Source organism: Varroa jacobsoni, unplaced genomic scaffold, assembly GCF_002532875.2.
Source record: "Varroa jacobsoni isolate VJ856 unplaced genomic scaffold, vjacob_1.0 scaffold_1192, whole genome shotgun sequence".
Lineage (NCBI taxonomy): Eukaryota > Metazoa > Arthropoda > Arachnida > Mesostigmata > Varroidae > Varroa > Varroa jacobsoni.
In genome coordinates this window covers 200,115-217,266 of record NW_019214094.1, presented here as the reverse complement: position 1 = coordinate 217,266, position 17,152 = coordinate 200,115, and the positions used below count along the sequence as shown (strand labels likewise).

At 42.1% G+C, this 17,152-nt stretch overlaps 1 protein-coding gene and 1 long non-coding RNA gene across 3 annotated transcripts in view; one reads left to right on the top strand and one right to left on the bottom strand.

Annotated features, from left to right (window-relative positions):
- Nucleotides 1–13,546, bottom strand: part of LOC111267467 (immunomodulatory peroxidase) — a 92,211-nt gene extending 78,665 nt beyond the window's left edge. Inside the window, exon 1 of one of the 2 annotated variants that reach the window (XM_022845733.1) lies at nt 13,119–13,546. The gene's annotated coding sequence lies outside the window, so the exon portion shown is untranslated. Of the gene's footprint in view, nt 1–1,759; nt 2,088–13,118 lie in introns of those variants that run through there. The other variant, XM_022845734.2, reaches the window with a different exon arrangement.
- LOC111267470 (uncharacterized) lies at nt 2,230–3,794 on the top strand. The gene is made up of 2 exons (XR_002684635.2): nt 2,230–2,371; nt 3,023–3,794. It is a non-coding gene; the product is annotated as an uncharacterized LOC111267470 (long non-coding RNA).
- Nucleotides 13,547–17,152: the final 3,606 nt, after the last annotated feature.

The window sequence follows — 17,152 nt, the reverse complement described above, 5'->3', positions numbered from 1 at the left end:
AGGAAGGTCTACACTGTCGACCCTAAACCGGTCCTCCATGCTCCTATCTATATACACATCTCAACAGGAGTGTTTTGTTTACATATCAGAATTGTAATTGGTAAGCAACCATAGCTATACATGTACACTTGCACATGAGCAGTGGTCACGCAAGAAGGCACAACTTTCCCAAGTCAGTAGTAAAGGTGGCGATCAGATACAGAGGGAAAAAAATTCCAAACTCTAGTTTGGATGGGGTGTGCTGTGAGACGCTGATTGCGGCTAACTAGCTATCAAAAAAACAATTAAGGTTGACGTCTACTTCGGCCAGATGCGAATGGCAAATCTTGTCGTTGCGGCAGAATCGGAAGCCACATTAGTGATCATAATATTTGATAAGATTGCAGTAAAAGTTGCAAAAAAAAAAAACATACATTTAAGTTTAGATGAGCTTTATCAGCATAGATGTATGAAATTAATTTTAAGTCAACTAAGTATTGTACTGATCGCCTTGTGTTAAAATACATTTGGAATAAATTTGCTAGCTGATGGCCGCTAAATAGACTCGAGTGATGGTTCAGGTGTGTGTTATTTATGTATTGGGATTAGTAAGCTACTTTATATAATAACAATGACAAACACGAATCAGAGACAACAACTGGTAAATTGGAATTAGTTTTTCTTAGCAAGCTGATCTCTTAAGCAGGTAACACGTAGGGTACTACAACGAGATCGTTATGGCCCATTGATCGTTGCGTTATAAACCGACACTGTGCTCATCTTCGTTTCGCCTAAATTGCTTGATCATTGCCAAGTAAAGTAAACGGACCAAAGCTTTTCCAAGTTTTTATTAGCGAGCACAATCATCGCTGAATTTTTGCAACATTCTTTATTACCAGTGGGCCTTCCCTGAGCGGCCTTAGCCCAGTTAGTTACCTGAACCCAGTAAGCAGAAAAGCGTCATGTCAAATGGAACGAAATTGTAAGCAGTTTTTTTTTTGTCTAGGAGTGCCGCTGGCATTCGTGTCTTATTTCGTGTGGGAGTTTTTTTGTTTCTTTAGCCGTTTCGTTAGCGGAGTCTGGTTCGATCGCGATCGCTCTAGCTATCTTTGCCAATTCAAATATTGATCCTGGAGAAGCACGCCAAGTGGTAGACCTGTGCCAGCATGACAAACAGACATACCGATGACAGTGATGATGCCGTCAACGATAATCAAGAACGTGTCGGCAACATTTACATGTTTACCGACGTCGCCTTCAGGAGCTACCGTCGTCGCGACGGCTACAGGCAAGGGTGGCCGTAATGATGGCTTTCGTTGCCGCGACAGCAGTTCAACTCATGGAGGTTTAGAGCCCTCGATAACTGCTTTGCGGTTTCGCACTTCGCCAGTAGCGTGACAGAACGTTGACGACTGGGAATATACGAGACTAGTTCTATGTGCCATATTATTATGTATTGCAGCTGACTGCCAACAAAGTTGTCCGACATTTGCTGTTTCACATTCTGCCGTCTCCGACTATTTGCTTCCTTCCACCACGCAGACACACACACAGCGATGTACGATATTGTATATCCGATTTGGTTTCTTGTGCCCGAGCGTCACAACGTCAAAATTATCATTATTACACCAAGCCAAGCTGCAGACTAGAACAACATTGAACTCAGCTACGCTCAAAAGTGCTTACGAGACAACAACGACAACTATTACTCGTTATAGTAAATATCGGCCTATATATAAGCTACTCGGTCCGTACTCGCTGCCAGACCGTTCTCACTTGCCTTTCCTAGGAGTAGAAAGGATGTCCAATACGTTTATGACCGACAGTTAATACACAACAGACGCTCAATGGCCATAGAAAGCGTCTTGGTTGCATCAACAATTGAAGACAAGGGAGTCGGGTGAAGATCGCGATTTACATCACCGTGCCGTTTGGTCGAAATTGTAACACACAGCTTTAGTATGACCACGTAAAGACATATACGCAAGTTATCTTAAACGATTGTGATCGTGACTTTAAGACCCAGAAGAGGAAAAATACAATTCGAGCATTTGAAAATAAAAAATCACGCTCTCATGGAAATGATGCTACTAAGAATGACTCTCGTAACGCATATCGCAGTAGCACCATGCTGCAACGTGACCCTTCTCTTCCTCCTTGTCAGCCCTCCTTCTATATGCATGAAGCACATTGAATCGTGTTTGCATACATGCCCTAACAGAAAAGAACGTACATCGACATGGAGCCGACCTGCCTAGACGTAATTGCGCGTGTGCGTTTCACTCATGGCGCTACTGTCTTACGCTAGCTCTAATAAACTGGTCATCATCGCTAGCCAAACAGATAAAAGATTCCATCCGACTGAGAAAATTTTGCCTCAGTGGCACAGTGGGTAAGTTAGCCAGACACAAGTTAGGATCGCAGTTGTAATGCAAATTGCATTAAAGTTGTTGCGGACGACTGACGGAACGGGCCTATCGAGACTAGTTCTGTGTCCGAGACGATGGCTGGACAGCGACGACACTAACAGCTAAAGCAGTATTAACGCTTAGCAACAAGGAAAATACGTATATCCAACCAACGACGTGTACTAGAAATAATCGAGCTGAAAGTATGGTCACTCCAACCATACACGTCATCAATTGATTTATTTCCGTGTCGCTTTTCTTTGAATTGGACCTATAAATAGCAAAGCCTAGATTGTGACGGAAGCTGACTAAAGCAATCTTAAATTAAATTAAATGTGTCTACACGCCTATTTACATACTCATCAAGGATGACTAGCAAATGCTCTCATCTCGTATGCATGCGTAATATATGCATTGTTACCTCACTGAAGGTGATACGACTGTAACCTCCTCAATATATGGTAGTGTCGTTTAGCAATACTGAGGCCGACCAGTGTCTGACAAGTCATGCAAACGAGATGGACGGACGAAATCATACTGTGCAGGCTTGCTATATTGCTTCATATATATAACAACCGTAATGATTCACGTGGCGGTATGACATATTAACCTTTTGACGATCGATTCCTCAACAGATCCGCTACGCTTGACGTTGAGTAACTTTCGGTATCTATCATGGTGGCGTCTTCCTCTATGCCAGCGGCCAATACGTTTATGATGATTGCTACACGGCTATGATATTTTTCACGGCTTCGGCAGCTACTGCTATACCACGACGCGGCTATCGTCAGGTCCAACTATCGCCAACGATCTGCTGCTGCTTTTCGACCTGCGGACGTCACTGCTGTTGTCACTGAGACGTCGACTGATCTCGAACCAGACGAAACGATAAAATGGCCCCCGGGCGTATCGCGGCTTAAGCGGAACTTGGGGCCCGAGCCACAAAGCGAAGACATTGACATTTTCGACCGCTTGCCGCTGATACCACACTACCACGACAAAGGTAATGGCGGTTGTTCCATCGGCGCTTCCTTCCGTATACCCGACACTGTGAAAAAGCCAGTGCTGCAGCTTGTACGCACTTCTGTCGAAATGCGCCGATTATTATTACGTCTACTTTTGTTATACCGGTGCTGATGAAACCCGAGGGCCCCGTCAGTCTATAGCGGCGGTCATGTAACGGCCACGCAAAGGACTGCCCGCTCCGAAAGTCCTGGCCCTCCCCAGCATGGCCTCCTGCTGGTCCATTTATTTTTCTATAATTGTGTTCGTCCCAAATGAGCTCCTGCGGAGAAAAGCAGCACGCGACTTACGGTTGATGCTTCTGCTATTGGATTTAATACTTTTGCATAGTGGCGCGTTACGAAATCCAGCTTTAAATAAACTTTATACCGGTACATACGACTAGGTGTCTGTTGTGATTCTTGGTATCATGCTAACTATATCATTATACTATGAGAATAATCGGAATATCCAAAAGGTTACTCGAATCTAGGTTACGCTAAAATGTCAATCAGAACGCTTGTGTATAGACAATGACTTTCCGACTCGTCTGTAAAATGCTTCAATTTTCCAATAACGATTGGCTTTTTTTGTTTGTTCATAATATTAAAAATAATACACAGTACTTTTATTACTTTATTATTTATTTATTATTAATGATATTTATTTTTGAAGTACGCTTTATGATACCATAGCACTAACGCCGCTTGTTGTAACTATATTATTATAGTTATTTACAAAGTCAGCAATAAAAAAAAAATAGTAACAGTAAGAACTCCAGTGAACGGACGCTTTCAATGTAATGGATTAGTTTGATGTAACGGAGCAACAATGAGACCGATCTGCAAATTTTGCATCGTAGATAAACATCTACCATACAATACCTTACCATAGATAGTGAACATTTGAAAACATATATCTAAAGGTTCTAAGCCATCGGTATAACATGATCATCATTATATATACCACAATTGATAATAATCATTCCATCTAGCCTTCACATGTTTATAAACATGTCGATACGATGGGAAAGCAAACCTTAGGCAGAGGTGATTTAATCATATGCCAGGCCATATTAACTTTAATTTTGATCGGAGCAGTAGTAAGTTGCGTAACAGGACGAACGCCAGGATCGAATGGCGAGGAGCCACGCCGTTGTTGTCCGACGGTAGTTGCCCACTTATGCTTAATGGACGCCAAAATCGTTCTCTTGCGTCCGCCACGATCATTCCTTCCTTTCCTGACGCTGATGGTAGTGGTATGAATTTGTTAGCCGACTGACGATTAGACTGCTGCGATGATCGCCATTGTCAGTACTTCGAACGAAGAAGAAGAAAAAAAAAAAAAAGAAGAATATGTGTTCTCACTGTTGATGCTGCTGCTGCTGCTGCCGCCAGTTGGAAGTTTGATTACCGTATGTGGTAATGCAGCTGACTGACAGACTGGCTGCTGCCGATGCTGGTGACTCGGAACTCGCCCCGGGTGGCCGCCGCATAGCCGATTTCGACTTCCCTTCATGCCAGGGCCGTCACTGCTTTTACTTTCTTTTCTTTTGAAGTTTCGCCTGGCATTATAAGCATATTCGGACTTTTTTGCCGTTGACTAGTTATCAGCTAATTAAAATTCTTAAAGCCGGAAGGCGTAAGGACGAGTCCGGGTCTTGGGACTGTAGAACCGCTTGCCCCAATTTCACGGAGCAAACGCAAATCGATGCGATAATAAAGTATATGAAAGGGTCTTGTATTTTATAGACAACGACGAGCATGGCAGCGAGGATTACTTGCTCTCTCGACGATGGCCCCTGATGCAACATGAAATGTGATAAACGCACATACGTACGTAGAAGGCTGAAAGGTCCTGCTGCATACCCAATCGAACAGGAACCGTTCTAATGAGAGAGCTTTTCGCCGCAGTATCTAGCCAAAAAGTAATGGTTGATAACTCGTTTTTTTATTTTCCGCATGGATCGTGGTTTGAAAAATGGAGGCGTCTGCATATGAATCATTAAATCGTTCCTACGCTTGTTATATTGTTTTGTACGAATTCTCTCTCGCTACGCCATGAGTACAAAAATGGCACCGATTTTTTCCTTTGAGACCGCTCGCGTTGAAGTCGTACGTTACAGCGTCGATTTCGTTCCTGATTGAAACTTTTTAGGTCCTGTGTTTTTGTTGACAGCATACATAGTTCGTACGTATAATATAGGTGTAACCTAATATCCCAGTTAGGCAGCATATTGGAAAAAAACTTGGCAAATAATAGACATACGTTCGAGCCTTTCTTTGTAAAGTTTTTGCCCATTTATAAGGAGGATGCCAAGTCTTTTCTCTAATATGCACCGTCAAAAGAAACGAGGTCGTAGATAAAAGAGCGTCTCTCAATTGTTTAGTTTCTGGAGCCATGAAGAGTTCTATTTTTGTCCTATAAAAACCCATTCCACGCCGGGTAGTGTTCAAGCAATTTAAAGATGACTTGAGTATCCAAATAATGAAAATGTAAATATGTTGCCAATGGCGTAGTCGAGATGATACGTGGCTCTCGGGTGTCGACGTGTGTAGTCATAGCATCTCACGGAAACAGAGCATTGTATCAAGGGATCGAAGATAGAACACCTTTTTGGTTTAAAATTAGGCTGTTCTGAGTCGAACATTCAAGATGGCTAGAAGAGAGTTAATCAATTCTTTATCATCATAATGAAGATCACCACGTTTACTGATAGAGCACTACATACTTATATCTATACATTGCATATAAGATAACTATATACACAGAAATGTTTTTGACTTGCCTAACTAACCCCGTACCGCCAGAAAACCTCAAATATGGCAACATACCGTAACCTGTTGCATTCTCTGCAGTAATCAGTAATGTTTATCACATTATATAATGCCATTATAGTCATATGTTACTAACAGCATTGTGCTGTTTTTTTTTGAGGTTCCTATCACGATTAAGATGTAGGAGGTTTTGGTAGTGGACTCTGCTGTGCGTTGTGCTATCTGCCGGGCTGGGCTGACTTCGCTGTATTAAATCTTCAGCATATATGAATGCCACAGCAGGCTAGAACAAGTTACGTCACTGATTGTACTGAGAGGCGCTTATTAACTGTGGCACAGACAGGCGGAGACCTAGCTGATCCGTTCTTACTGGCTTAACCGCGCATCGTTTCTGATGACCATTTGAAAGAGGTTGTATCGACGAACGGACCAACCCCTAATGCCCATCGAGGGTATGAGCATAAGCGCAAGAGCCAGAATGAGCCAGTCGTAGTGCTGCACCAGCCTCGACTCGAGGTATCATTATCATACTGTTAGAAATAGACTAATATAATACAACTGTTTTAGGAGATAGCAGGACCAATAGTGGCCATTTTGTATGGCTGACATAAAAATTTACGTTACCTTGTGTCGGTGTCAGTATGTTTGCCATTCCTAATAAGATTATTATTAAATACTGAAGTAGCAAAATGCCGTGCGATATGGTAATGCTAGTAAGGACGATTGAATTTTGAAAATGCGATATACATTTTAAGGATCTATCGTAAACGAACGTCCACGTGTTTATGTTTAGGAATAACCAGAGGATTATGTCTTGCAGCCTTACCTTTAACACCCTCAGTTAGAAGCAGATACTAGGGGGTCAACGGAACTGATCTAATTGGTACGTTTACGAACATCGCTTCTTTTTATATATATATATAAAGCGCGCGATATAAAAGACTGCCCTACACTGTCGTAAAGAGCCGTCATCGACTGGCGTTCACGCGTACTTATCTCACGCAGTGCTTATCTCAACGCTATTACGTCGATGTTAAAAAATGCCCAATTGTTTTCATTGCCTTAAGTTTGAACCAACTATATCGATTATACTATGTTGACTATACCTACCTGTAGCATTTTCGCTTCTTTATGAATGGTTAAATTTGTATAGATAAAGAGACAACCAGAATAATCGACCAATATCTCGTCCATTGTATTGTTATACGTGCCATTCTAACGAGTGCATTGACAGGGTAGCTATAACGGCGGCCGAAGTGAAAGCGGTGAAAATAACGTAAGACACATAATGACGGTACTGTGATTGCAGATTTATGAAAATGCAGTCAAACAAAATGGCGCTTAGCACACAAACACGTACAGACGTATTTGGTGAGGGGACAGATTGAATTCGTTATAAATGTCTGAGGTTTTAATTGACAATCAACGGCAATTGGGCACCGAAGTGATGACAGTGGCAGCAGGTCTTTACGAGTGGTCTACAAATAACAAACACAAGGCACAATCTGTCAGCGCGTCGGTTCTTACGACGCCTGCAACGACAACGCTGCTGATGACTTCGTCGTGCGTCAGTTATCTGCCGGCCTAATGGTAGGTGAGTCTGTCGAGTAACGAACTCGGTTCGTATTCGATAAACAACAACAATAACAGTATGTCGTTGGTTTGAGTAGAATAAAATACGACTATAGTAAATAATTCTCTCATGGTCAAAGAGAAAAATGCCCGAGACGACGACGACCGGCTATTGGCGCACTCGTTGCTTGATTTCTCTCATTTGTCAATACCTTTGATAGATAGGCTGGCACCAGTAAAATCCCAAGATCGTTAAGATCTTAGTGTCACAGATTGAAAAGAATTTGATGAAAACTAATATTTTCACATTGTGTTAATAAACAAGACGGGCGGAGTTTGTAGAATTTATGTGCTCGTTGTGAGGAACGTTCTATCGTCATTAAAAAAACGTTCCTCATAGTGCCTTAGTAGGGCAACGACACAGTTCGATGGCGACCTATTACGCGAAGTCCGTTGAATTTATTGAAAAGTTAAAGGTCGAGCAAATTCGGATAATATTACATTTTATTTAAAGAATGAAGGACCGGACTGGTCATCAAACAGCTATTTCGGTTTGAGGCATATTGGACACCAGCTATTGCAAAATCAAATAGGAATACGACGGCGCCGTCCGATCAGGTTTTCTAACCACTTTTATAATAAAATAGCGATTAACTGTAACAGTGAAAGTTGTTGAATCATTTTGCGCCTGACAGGCGTGGCCTAAGGACGACTGTGTTAAGGTGAATCAAATATAATCGATTTCTTTTTTATTGAAACTGCGGATTCAAGCTTTCCCCATACTATATACATATTAATTAATATTAAGATGATGCATAAAATGGGTAGGCAAACAAATTATTAAACGGGTATGTTGTAATCAAATAAACGACGATGTGATATTGAACAAAAAGTCTACGGCCAATTTGTCTTTATCGATCGAAGCCTACGGTGAATGAACTACGTAGACGCTGCACAAAACACCCTCTTAATACCATGCATAAGAGTCAGAGTGTTCTAGTCATAAAAAAACCCTAAATAATTTCTTATTTGCAAAAGCGATAGGTGAAGGTATATAAATAAATAATTTACGATGATTTTTCCGTAGCTTTTCTAAATCAATTGTAGATAAGAACGATTTGAGTCAAATAGTTATATGGATGGTATAGTTTTTTCTATTATGGTTTCTGCGTGTCAGTGGAACACCGGCTAGATCTTCATCATAATGCAACTGATTGATTAGCATCAGTATACTAGTAGTAGTTGTCCTCGTCAAATTTATCGTTAGTTACGCCCTATTTCCCATCCAATATTACACTATTACACCTCGAAGTCGTAAGGATTCTCCCCCTCTTTAAAGATGTTTTTAAAGAGTCAGGTTTGTCTTATCGAGCACGATAGGCGCGCACACTGTAGTATGAAACGACTCTGTGCCTGTGATCAATGTAAATCAATGAACAGCATAGCGTATTACTAACTGTCCTTGCCGGGACGTACATAGGGACGATTGTGCTTTTTGTAGCGTTTAGATCGCGTCATAAATACGAGTATTTTCGTTTAGATCAGCTATGGGAGCCGGCATACGGATTCAATAGCGGTAAAGCTGTCACGCGCGCGTCTTTCCGCTGATAGAGAGCAGAGGGACGCACGCCGGCACTGGCAACGAATCTAGACCAGTCTCAATCACGTTCGTAAGCGTTATCATTTCAAATACACACAGGCACACGCCAACGTTTCTGACATTTTTATCGCTAGTGTATAATAGCGTTGATAATGATAAACGAAACCGAAAAAAATACCATAGCAAAAATATGGTAAGATTAGCGTCGTTATTGCTCATAATAACTTGCACCTGTTTGCTCGATACCGATTCTTCGTAGTAACTACTAACGGCTGACGATAGAGCGCATCCGCAAGTAGATCTGTGCATGAAATAATAAACAGATGCGTATCTAGTGCAAGTAATAGTGCTATGGTGGTTGTTTTTCTTATGGAATATGGACAAAACGGACTCGGTTGTTGCGCTATTGACTGGTCTCTCCTCTATTCGTATTGATTAATGTACGGGAGAGACCTTTCCTGGACCGCGATTTTCTTACTTTCAACGTACGAAATGATAAATCCTTTATCAAGTTTGTCTTTTCGTTTTTTATTGCTTCCTTTGTTGTCAATTAATTGCTGTCTGCCAAGTTTATCCTTGGCGATGATAAAGGATCATCAGGAAGATAAATGATAGACGAGCGGGTGATTAAGAAAGAAATCGTCTTCTTTTGTGTACTTTTTCTGTGTACAGATTGGCTAGCCATTGTGTTGTGGCGTGCCTCGGCATCTTTGAAAGGTCAGTGTGGTTATCGTTCGTGCACGTCGCTAACAGGATACCTTTTTTCGCTGTTTTTTTTTTTTTTTTTTTTTTGTAGCTTTTTTTTTTTGGCAATAATGTGTTTTTCAGTTCGTTGCTATAAAAAGTGAAGACGATGTTTAAAAATCTCACGAGTTCTCGGCAATCCTTGTTTTGTCTTAATTTCTTCGAAGACTACTTCGACAGGGTCGAAAGAAGGTCTTTTTTTTGCCTCGACTATTCAGCTATAGACAATTACGTGGACGTAATGGTTTAATCAAAACATGAAACCGTTGACATTGATTAAGCCGTCTGATATTTGCTCGAGCATCAGATCATTTAAAAACAAGGTACAGACCAAAAAAGTTGACGAAGTGGCATGCACAGGTATTGTTTTTTTTAACATTTTTAATGAAGGACTTTTTATGCCGTCGCTGATCGGTCCGGAACTCAGCCAATGAGACCGTAAGTAATTTTTGATCAAAATGTCTTTTAAAGCAAAAAATCCAATAAATTAGCAACGGAATCATTATCGCACTTGGTAACTTGTCATAGCTTTTTCTCTGCATTCTAAACTGCTTTAACGTTGACTTAACTTTATTCAGATGTTAGGTAGAATTAGTAATCCTAATTAGTAATTAGTAAATTAGTAAAAAATGCCCACAAAATCATTCATGGCACAGGCTGCTAGCCGTCTGCCTTCCAAAACGTCGTCCCCTATAAACATGTATTATTAGAAGATATATAAATATTTCCCTTAGTAAAAGCGCTTTTTAAAGCGGTTCCCATATAACAATGGTACGGCTTTCACATAGCTAGTACCATGGTGCCCGGAGTACGAAATCTATCTGGGGAAACTATTGCCTCGTGAAGTGTACTGTTCATATTTCTTATTAACTTACGTGACGGTGTAAAAATAGATCCCGACAAAAACTCATATGAATTTAATAAGATCACAGTACGTATACCCTCTAAATATTGTTACAATTGGGTTTATTATTTGACGCGAAGGCCACAATTTCAGAACTTTAATTCAACGGCAATTAATACGCGAGCAGTGTCTAGCAGTAATGAACATCAGATTATGTAGCTAACCCAAATGTGCTGTTTTTAGTCGACTCATGCGGAATTGCTCAAAGAATAGACTTTCCGATACGCACCGTTTCTATATCAAAGGTTTCTTTTTTTCATCCTGAACTCTGTAAGGCTGTTGCGTTCTCTTCGCAAGAATCAAATGGCTTTGTCGATTTGTTTTTCTATCGGAACAAAGAAACTACGTAAAAAAAAACATGAATGGATATTTCAATGCAGGCTAAAGGCAGAAATAGAGTTGTTATAGAGGACCAAATTGGAGATACTCGTAAATGCTGCCACTCAGCTTCTTTGACTTCGGTTAGTAACGTTTGGTAGATCCAACAATGCCAAAATCGTTTTATGGCGAACACGTACGGTTGAGGAGTACGAAATTCAGCTTTTTTAAAAAATAAATGCAGTACATACATTGGATGAGCTATATCTCGATCAGTTGTATCGTTGTCAACTGCTCGAAGTTGCAAATTTTCGGAAGCAAAACATTACCTATGCGAGATCAACGATTCCCAAAGTAACGAGTTACAATTTGATACTGAAGACTCCTCCATTCATATCATAATTTGTAGATGAGATTTACGGCAATTTGTGGAGCGTGCTTTCAGCGTACGAGGCTTTATCTTCTATCTTGAATCGATCAGTCGTTCATGCTCGTGGATTGACACGTGTTACGAATAGGTGCGACGAACGATTTCGAAGTACAAAGGTTACAAAACGAATAGCGTAGCTTATTTGGTTCGCCGTCTGCCCCTCGCGAGTCAACCAGACTAAAGCTAGAATAGTACAGCGTATCAGAGAAATCAAGGTAGCAGTTAATGCACATACGTATAGGCAACAGTTACGAATTCGGCTTAATCCGCTCGTACATTGTAAGGTTTACTAATTTGGACAGATGATGCGGACTAATAGCGGTTCACTGTTGTGAAGGTGTCCCTTTAAACGATCTATAGGAGTAAAGTCTTTGAAATGATTAGGTGTTTACTATACAATACTTCAGGATATCATCTTCTTCACACTATTGAACTATTAGGAATATGACGTATGGGATCATAATGCGGCAAATTGTTTATCGATATTTTCGCTATTCAGACGTCCGCTCAAAACTCTATTGTGTGTGTATTGTTTTGTGTGACGTTAAACTGAAGCCAGCAGTTAGCAAGGTTTGAGCGTTGTGCAGAGCCCGCCCATAAGAATAATAATAGCCCTTGGCAACTGAGCAGTCATATTATTATTTTACGTTAGGTATCCGATATTTCGAAGAGGAGAGCTTCGAGTGATAGCGAAGACATACTTCGGCTCTAGAAAGAGCCGAAAGTTGGGAACTTCAACGCGCCCCGCTGCGGACGGCCGAAGCAGTAGCGTCTTTGCAGCTGTAAGAACCGTTAGAAGTGGGTAGAAGATAATAGACAGGCTTCAGCATAAGATGCCATCATCGCCGTCGCATAACTATTCACAACAACAGGTTGTAGTAACTAACAGGCTTTTTCGAAGCAAACAGGTGTCAACAGATTATAGTCTTCACGCACCGGGAGCATAGCCTCGAACGCCAATGAACTAGACAAGAGAGATAGCGATTATTCGACCCGTCCCCGGCCTGCCTGTCAGTCAGTCAATCAAATCCGCCCAGAGATAGGCAGTTGTAAGGGACGGGACTGTTGACTGCTCTGCTATGAGTCCTATATCGGACGATAAACTGGAATCCACCGCAGTTAGAACGTATACGTATAAGCATATCCAGAATGAGTAACCCACAAATAATAGCAATATTCACTATCCTAGAAGGCGATGGCCTCCATTGATTCACAATAATTTATATCCAAAGGTCAAAATTTTGAGCATCCTGAGACACGCTCAGCCTACAATCCCTAAGAACAACACGATTTGCCAATCACTCACACACGGGGAGCACACAAAATACAATCCAAGTAGTACGTACACTCCGGACAGCCAGGCCAATCACCGTCACTAACCTACCTGTGGTCAGCGATGCGAAGCTCGCCTGTTGTTGTTTTGGCTGTAATCCTCTTTTGAAATTTAGCAAGTATAGAAAAACAGATGGCAGATCAAACAAACACTCTACACGACTGTTGTTCAAGGTAGAAGATATTGAGTTTGGACCTCCGTCTTATTTCCTAATATGATTACTATAAGTTGCCCGCTTTGTAGAGCACACACTGGACACCAATAGAACGGGACGAACTCAAATGTAAATTAGGACACGGAACGCAAGTCTACGATGCGCATACGAATAGAAACGGCTGATCGATACAAAAACACTATGAAACGAACTACACCAGACAAAGTTCTCGTTAACACTGAGCAAATGTGGGTCAGAGCAAAGACTTTCTAGTGGCGAAGGGGCAGACTAGAGGTGGCAACAGCTGCTGCTGCTGCCGCTGGTCGTCTTTGTGGTATGGTGCACTGCCACTGCTGCGCGAATCGGCCATAGTAAACGTTTTTCGCTTCCCGCATCGCTTGGCTCTTCGTCAGTTCCCTCAGCTCCATAGCCGCAGACCTCGTCGTCGTCGTCGTCGTCATCGGCAAAAACGTCGTCCGCAGGGCGACCACTTCTCCTCCACCGGGGGCAGCAGCGGCTGCGGCGACGACGACGTTGCCGCCTCTGCCACCATCACCACAAAGTCTTACCGCTGACTCTTGCCCGCTTCTGCTGTTGCCGCATGCTGCTACTGCCGTTGTTGAGATGCCTTCTCAGTTACCATCGCCCCTGCAAAGACGATGACCAAAAACGTGCAGCTACAAACCAAGGAACAAACGAAGCCCTCGACCGCACGCGTTGCTGTAGTTTCCCTTCTACCGCCGTTGCAGACATCGTTGTACCGCAGTGGCCGTGGCCACTGCAGTCGTCAATTTTCGATGATTGCCGCTTTGATGGAGGGGCAAGTATGCCGATAGTAATGGCCTTAGTGGCGGCGGTGGCGGCGGCGGCGGCGGCGGATATTAATCGGTGTTACAGTACCGCGTAGGCTTCACTGCGGTGAAGACAAGATCAGCCAAACTTTTCTTCTGTTCTTAAGGGGCCCGTAATGGAACAATGTGGTCGTTGCCTCTAGCGGGGCACCATTGAGCGATAATATAGGAGGACGTTTAGTGAAAGAATAACGGAAGTAAACGTATCAAAGCAAACCAGCCAACAGACAAATTTAAGGTAGTATCCTACTAATCTCTACTTTTTTTTTGCCACTGATATGTGCTGTACCAGCAGCAGGTAGTATACACATGTGATTGATTTGGTACGGCAAAGTAAACAGGCAAACTCCGATCTGATTATATCTACCATTATATAAGGATCAGCGGGATGGTGGGCAAACTCTGAGAGGTACAACGCGACGCCATGATACCATAAAGCCATCACATCGCTGATCGACACGCAGCCACAAATAACAGTAGTAGCAGCTAGGCCAGCAGTTATGCGCATCACCGTAACAGGACCTAAGAAAAGGGGTGCGATCTCAAAAACACAGGCAACTACACCAACAGCAAGATCGGAGGTTATTGCCACACGGTGACCGCAGTTGGCATCGCTAATCGTAAAAAAATCGGTTTTTCGTGGTGGGAACAGCAGAGACTCGCCACAATCGCCTATGCATAGAGCAGCAACAAACAGTATGTAGACAACAACTACAACAGCGATGGTAACAGCCACGGCAAACCAGAATTGCGTCGGAAGATCACGAACAGCAAACATCGACCAGAGGTCAGGAAAACGGGGAGCTAAGGATGTCCGCCCCTGGACAGGCAAACAGTATGGACGATCTTCTTAACAAATTCCGAACGAAGTAATCAGAACATAAACGCTGCCATTAAAGGTAAACATGAAAGAATTTGCGAAGAAAATATTATCATGCTTATTTTCGTTCAGGCTGGCCTAATTTTCGTGTGGGAATGGGCCGCGCAAGCGGAACGTAGGCTATTTATTCGTTGCCGTGGTGGGCCTTTCAAACACACGATGAACATCCGGCTGTTATCTACCTTTAATTAAGCGTCATGTCTGTTCTGCATGCTTTTTGTGGAGACGACTAGCTGTCTGAATTAGGACTTAGGTCAGCATGATACTAAAATTTGATTAGATCAAATCTATCCTCTTCAGCCTGGCTTATGATGTAAGTGCTGCCATTACTGTCGCAACCCCGAAGAGATTCTGAAGTACATTTGGGAACTCGGTCGTTATGCTTTAGATAGAGGCCAGCGGCGTGCGTGGCAAAAAAGCGACAGAGAAAATGTCAGTTAAACAATGCAAAGCGCCTCCTCCAACACGTGCTGTATGACCTACTAGCTATTTCCAGCATGGCTAACGCCGACCAAACCCCACGATTAGTACCTTTACAAGCGATACCACCGGCATAATGATCTAATTTTAGAACCAAAAATGTTCTGAGTACTTTTCTGAAACCAATCCCTTTCATTACTGTTTGGTCTTTTAGAAACGAACGCTCCGTGTTGCGACAATATTCGTACCTTCCCCAAGAGGGAAGTGGGAATTCAGGGCCCGCGCTTTTTATTTCCTTGAACACTTATATCTCTATCGATTTTTCCGTTAATTAAGAAGTAAAACAGCGTGTAATTAATAGCTGAACATTAATAGTGGGCTTGCTCATAATAGCCACTTATACAAAATGTAAGAGAAATTATTTACGAAATGTCCAGGTACTGAAAAGTTGAGGGTTAGGCTGGTGTCCAGACGTTTATCTGCCTGTTTGTCGGATGGCCAACAACAAGTACAGGCAGTACCTGTCTTTGGCCATCGCCGTAATTAATAAATACATGCAGGACTTGGTGGACGCAAGATCGTTGTTATGAGTACGTATGAATGTGCGATGACTTAAGGCGAAGGCAAAGCTCTTTCTGATTCGGGAGGTGTTAACATTAGCAGTTGTCCGAATAGTAGGAATCGCGGCAACGACAGCGGAGGCGGTCGTCATTGCAGCAATCGATTCGGGTCTAATGACGCCCTGTGGTCCCCCTTTTCATAGGGTTAGCAGTCGATAATCTAATGGAAGGGCCGGTAAACAGAAAAACTTTAGTTAATTTATTATCCGTTGAGTTACAGCAGTGATCGTTAACCGCACAGTCTCATAGCGCGTACATTTTTCGTATGGCTCCGTGGCTTCTACTGTTGTTGTTATTATAAAAGCGGTAATTTTTTTCAACTGCTAACCCGCAAGAGTGCCGGCTATAGCAATAATATTAAATATCGTGTATATAATAGTGGTCAAAGGCATATAGATTAATCAGCGTTTCTATCACATTCGTTTTTGATTCTGGCCTGCACTCAACGGTTGGAAGTAAACACAAAGTGCACTGTTCAATTTATTGTACGGCTCATACGAATAGTAGAAAACCAGGAGCGACTTCAACATCAGCTTGACCCCAGTGAGTGGTCAACTTTGAGTGCGGTAAGTACGAAAAACATAACGAGTTAATTGACCTGTGTGTATGTGTATGTACGTGCATCCGCTGTTGTACGTATCATAAATAAATGTAAATGGTGTCCTCACGAACTTTTCGGCGTCTAGCCGCGATTCGTGTAGTTGTAAATAAGGAATAAATTTCACACACGCATTGTGTATGACTATGTTTAACTAGTCAAAGCCAGCGTTGAGTGGATTTATTTACAGAGTTTCCTATGAAGAGGCTATTTGCGAAATTGCCAAAATCATAATGTCAACGTTAGATAATATCGTTTTATCTCTGGAAAAACTGTCTGTAAATGGAAACATTTCTGTACCCTTCAACAAATGAAAAAGGTCATATATTCAGCAGACTAGATTCTAGGTGTCGTCGTGCATGAATTAAGCCTTATTATCTGATTGTGTTCTGAGGTCTGAACAGAACGAATCACTGATGATTCGTAACATGTGTGTGATGCAAATTTGGATGCGATGATACTATTGATAGATAGATAGAATGACAGTAGGAATCTATTTTTATTTACGCAGATCAGTCGGTTTCTGATTTGCTGGACTTAGAGAATCTTTGATATATGCGTA